Here is a 6,000-nt window from a genome sequence, read left to right on the forward strand (position 1 = left end):
TACACAAACAATAAGGATTAAACAACACTTCAGAGTTTAAACAAAAATGCTTAAAACAATCTATCACCTTTTCCTTTTCTTGTTACCTGCAATACTGCCATTGTTGAAGCCTTTAAGATCATTTGTTGTTTCAGCGGTGTTTTGCTTCTTAAAACCTATTCTACCTCTGAACCCGAACTTGGAATTCCAGAACTCCCTGTTTTGTTTTCTTATTATTGTCCTTTTCACCGCTTTGCTTTGCCTTACCTCCAGATCAATCCCCCGGAGACATCCCTGGTCTTTTCTTGCTTGACCTCTTGAATGATTTACTGCCTTCGAAACCCAAGTCCAGTAAACCGTTTTTTCCGTCTCAAAAGCCATTCTGCTGCCTTTGTTTCCTCCACTTCTTAACGGCTTCAATCTCTTGTTTCTTTTGCTTAGCTCTTTCTTTCAACTTCTCAGCTTGAACTTCCTTAGCAATTCTCTTGGCTTCCTTGTTTTTCCCTCTCTTTGGCCTCTTTGATCTGACTCTTCTGCGCTTAAAGCTTGCCTTTCACTTTCTCCATGTGGGAATATTCGCGTAATAGTTTGGTGGCCGAAGGAACGGCAACCCCATTGACTGGAACTTCTCGAATGCCAGCCTCGTCCCTTCGAATGCTTAGTGTAAAACACGAGCTGTCTTGCTGAATCATCGTTCACATCCACCTTTTTCTCTTGATCGGTATCAAGGGGAAGTTTGTGCATCCAGTCGACGTTTTCTGGCCAGCTGATATATTTGAGCTTATCGATGAGGCTTTCCCTATTGTATACAGCGTTCTTTGACTACTCCGTTAACTTCACATCTGATTCAGACCCAGATTCAGAGTCTTCCCCATTAAAATCCTCCATTACATCATCATCATCCACTGTATTCTCGGCTTGTAAGCTTGATTTACTTTGAAACCCCATTTGCCTAAAAAAACCTACTATAAAAAATGGAAATCAAAATGCATTAACTCGTAAGCATGCAAATAGATTTGTTTTTTTGTAAACACCGTTTTTATTCCCACATAAAGCAATCAAAATCCATATGAGCGACAAAGCAAATAAAATAGCCAAAACTAGGTTTCAAATAGCGGTGTCGCAGTCGCTATTTCGCGGCGGCGGCTGAAAAACCTCAATAACGGCCTTCAAGCTTGAAGATCAAGCAGAATATAATAGAAATAAACGAAGCTAAAGTTAAATGTTTAAAAATTTTACCTTATTTAACTTCCTGGTATGCCTTGCGCGGCCGAGATAGAGCGGTGGTGAGAGGCTAGCCTGGCGGCAAGGATGGTCAGAAAATTTTTGAAGGATTTTTTAGAAAAACTTTTCTTTTCTTTATAACATTTATAAAAACTTTTTATTTGAATAAAATTAAGAATTTTAACAAAAGATAAATTACTATGATTTAGATATAATTATTATTTAAATATTTTTATATAAATATTTATTATATACTGATTTATAATTTTTATATTCGATGTTTTTATTTAATATTTATAGGAATAATATTTGGTTCAAGTGAAATTTTTAGACTCTAAAAATAAACAAGAGATGACAAATATTTTATAATGATATAGTAAAATATTTAAAAATAAAATTTATACCTTATATTTAAAACTCAAATTTTATCGCCAATAATAAAAGATAAAATAAAACTAAACAAAGCCTTCTGCATAGAGAAAAGAGACCCAAAGCGTCACTTTGATCTTAGTTTTATTTGGGTTAGATTATTATTTGGGATTTAAATTTAATAATTATTTTTACATTAGAGTCTGAACTAAATGAATAGTCAGAATTTTAACATAGAAACAATTGTCAAATTCAAGATCTAACTTGAACTAGAAAAAAGTTCAGGCCCCAAAAAATTTATTTAACCCTTTTATTTTCTATACTTTTAATTAATTAATAAAAATTATATTTATTAACAAACATGAAAAAATAATTTATGATAATTAGTTATATATATATTATTCGTTACGAATTCACTTTCATTAATAATAAAAATTATATTACACGTGTATACTTCAATCATAATCATATTATTATTTTAGTCTTTCTATTATACTTAAATTTGAGATTTAATCTCTATACTTTATTTTAACATAATTTAATTCATCTTTAATAATATAATTAGTAGGGTAAAATATAATGCTATTAATTATTCTGGTTGAAGTGAAAATTTTTTATAAACACTCATTTCAACATATATAAACAAAAAAATCACATCTATAAGATAAGTTTTTAAAAAAAATTAAAATTATGCCAATATTTTAACCAAAAATAGTTAAAGCTAAAATTATTATAGAATTAGATAATTAAATTATGTCAAATTAAAGTATAGAGATCAAATCTTAAATATACGCATAATAGAGGGAGAAAAGCTGGAATTTAGCCTTTAATCCATTAATATATTGTTTTATTGTTATATAAAAATACTAATAAATGAAATATATTAAAATATATGTAGTTGGTATTTTGTTGTTGTTTTTTATTTAGCCAATTCTCGTACGTGGACTGGGAAAAAGATTGTCTTCTTCAAACTTTTTTCTATACATTTTAAATCAACTCACAAGTCAGACCAACTTAATTAAATAATTATTTAAAATAATATATTTAATAACATATTCCCCTTATTATTATTATTATTATTATTTGTGTAGGTTGAGCAGATACTGATTTGACAGGTAAATTATGTTTGAACTCATTCTTAAATGCACCATTAGTTCATATTTTTATAGTTTTAAGGAATAAATCAAAAAAAAATTTTGGGTTAAACTATAATTTTATAAATTTTAGAAGGTGTAAATCATAATTTTCCCATTTTGGGGAGCCAAGCCTTGCCCAAGGGTAAAGTTAGAATTTTTTCTTTTGAGAGGGCGAAAATAAGTTATATGTTTTAATGTGAACTAAAATTCAATTTCAATCTCGTATCGACTTATATATTTATGATTTTTAAAAGGACTAAACCAAAATTCTAGCATTTTGGGAGGGGTAAATTATAATTTTATCATATATTAACTTAATTTTTTTAATTTTTGAGGGTCTAAAGTAGCAATATCCCATTTTAAGGAGGCCCTACCAGCCCCTGCTAACCCCCCCTTCCCCACCCCCTTTTCCCCGGCCCTTACCCTCAGATCATCATGTGATTTGAGACATTCATAGACTGTTCTTGAATTGTGAGAAGTTTTAGCAATATCAATACAAGTATATTCATACATAAGAACGTAGATAAGGGAGCAGACAATGGCTTTGTTCACAAAAATGGTAAATATATCTTTTAGTTCCTTAGAAGTTTATGAAAATATAAATTAATACAATGGTAAAATTGTACTTTAACCCTAAAAAATTATAATTCACCTTTGATCTCTCCTAAAACAATTTTACAATTCTGATTCATCAAAACCAGGACTATCATTCACATGTCAAATATAAATTAGAAATTTAGAACTAAAATTATACCCATTTTCATTTGTTTTATTTAGGTTTATATGTCAAAATAACCCTTAAGAAAATACAAAAAAAAATCAATTAAACCTCGGTATTAGATTCGCACCCAATTAAGGCTATCTCGTTAATTAAAATAATCAATTAATCTAATATTTTGATGGACCAACCAGATGGTGACACGTAGCAGTTTTGAATTAATATAATATTTTTTCTATAAAAATTATTAAAAATCATAAAAATATATCAAATAAAATTATAAATATATATTAAATATTAAAAATATTAAAATTGATATAAAATTTTTAAAATTATAAAAAAATAAAAACTTATAAATATTATAAAAATATATAATATATAATAAATTCTAATAAATTACAAAAAATATATAAAATTAATAAAAACTTATTTAAAATATTTAAATTTTAAAAACATATTAGAATTCTTAAAAATTATAAATAATTATAAAAATATTAAAATTGATATTAACTTATAAAAGTTATAAAAAATCATAAAAACACTTAAATTGAACCGGTCAACCTAAAACCAATAAGGGTATTGATGTGAGGAAAGCCATTACACATGTTGACTTGGGAACCAGGCGGTTGAACTGGTTTTTTTTATCAAACCAATATTTCATTATTCAACTATTAGCATATGTCAAAATGAAATATTTTGATCAAAATTTTTAAAATCGGACCGGTGATCGAACTGGCTAGGCCACCGTTTTGCCAGTTTGATTGATTTGTCCAGATCAATTAAATAAAATATTAAAAATAAAATAAAAAAATTAAGAAATAAAAATGGATTCAACCATCCAATTCCCAAGTTGATCGGTCTAATGGCTTTCTCCAGATCTATACCTGATGTGTCATGAAACTAATTAAAAATTAGACTAAGATAAATGCACTTATCAATTAACAGTATAGTTACAGTGAGCAAATATATCATTCCCATAAGGACTACAACTACTAGTAATTATCATCTTTTTATTATTTAACCGAACAATTCGAATGATTGATTAAAAACTAAAATTAACTAAATTAATTAACTAACAAACATAATAAAAAATAAATCAGGAAAATAATTGAGTAACAACCAATAAGCGAAACAATACCCAATAATCTTTACTTAGGACTTTGATTTATAGAAATCCCTAAATTATGCTAATATCTCTTTCAAGCATAAGAGCAACTAAGTCTAGGTTAATTAATTGAAATTTATTTTTGATTAAAACTCATATTGTCGCATTAATTCGTGCTATGAATTCTCATATTAGATTTGACTTTAATCCGATAGATTTATTACATCCTATTTTTAGGATTGCATGCAATTCCACCCAATTACACAATATCTACCCTTAAATAGGGTCTATTCAACTACTGATTTAAACACGTTAAACAATGATTAGTAATATAAAAATATCAAACCAAAAATTAAGCACACATAATTGAGAATAAGAAACTAAATATTTGTTGCGTAAAATAAAAATCAAATGACAAAACCCATTATATGGTTCATCTCCCTAGGTATTTTACAAAACTAGTTAATGCTTGAAAATAAAAGTATCCAATATACAGTATAACTACAAGAAATAAAGAAATTCATGATAATTTTCTAAGAAATCAACTAGGAATCTTCAATCTTGACAACAATTTGTTTCATAATCGGCTTCAATGGTGTTTTTTTAGTTGTTTTCTCATTCAAGATACAGTATAACCACAATAAATAAAGGAACTCATAATAAATTCCTAAGAAATCGACTAAGAATCTTCAATCTTGACAACAATTTGCTTCACAGTCGGCTTCAATGGTGTTTTTTGAGTTGTTTTCTTGAATATTCTCTGACGGCTCACTCTTATTTTTTTTTTTGACATATATACATCTTAAAATGCCCGAAAAACCTAAAATCATGATTTTTCGCTGTTCGGTGCTCAATTCCGTGAAATCAACATGGCCGTGTCGAATGGTCCAGCCCGTGTGGCTCCTATAGTTTGCTCCGACACTTCGGTTTTCTCACATTTTTTGCTCATTTTGCTCTCAAGTGCTCTATTAAGCATTAAAAATGAATTTAAAGAATTAGAAGTATAAAATTCACAATTAACATCGAATAATCACCAAAAAAACGCGTTAAGAACGATGTTAAAACATGTTACTTTTAGCACTTATCGATACCCTTACCGATTTCAGTGTAACCGGTCCAACCAACTAATCCAGTCTCATTCAAGTTTTTATGATTTTTTATAATTTTTATAAGTTTATATCAAATTTAACACTTTTACTCTCTTTTTATAGTTTTTATAGAACTTTAACATGTATTTATAAAAATTTAAATATGTACTATTAATTTTATAATTTTTATAAAATATTAGAATTTATTAGAAATTTTATATTTTTGATAATGTTTATAATTTTTATAAGTTCACATTTTTGTATTTTTTTAAAATTTTTATAAAAATATTAGATTAAACTAGAAGGTATCACGTGTCATCATCTGGTTAGTCCATCAATTTATTTTAACAATCAGCATGGTCAATGATGAAAATCGTTAAT

General features: G+C 27.6%; 1 pseudogene; it reads right to left on the minus strand.

Moving 5' to 3' along the window:
* Nucleotides 1-56: 56 nt before the first annotated feature.
* Nucleotides 57-1,319, minus strand: LOC121224420 (probable rRNA-processing protein EBP2 homolog; annotated as a pseudogene).
* Between the last annotated feature and the right edge of the window lie 4,681 nt (nt 1,320-6,000).

Source organism: Gossypium hirsutum, chromosome D12 (genome assembly GCF_007990345.1).
Source record: "Gossypium hirsutum isolate 1008001.06 chromosome D12, Gossypium_hirsutum_v2.1, whole genome shotgun sequence".
Classification (NCBI taxonomy): domain Eukaryota; kingdom Viridiplantae; phylum Streptophyta; class Magnoliopsida; order Malvales; family Malvaceae; genus Gossypium; species Gossypium hirsutum.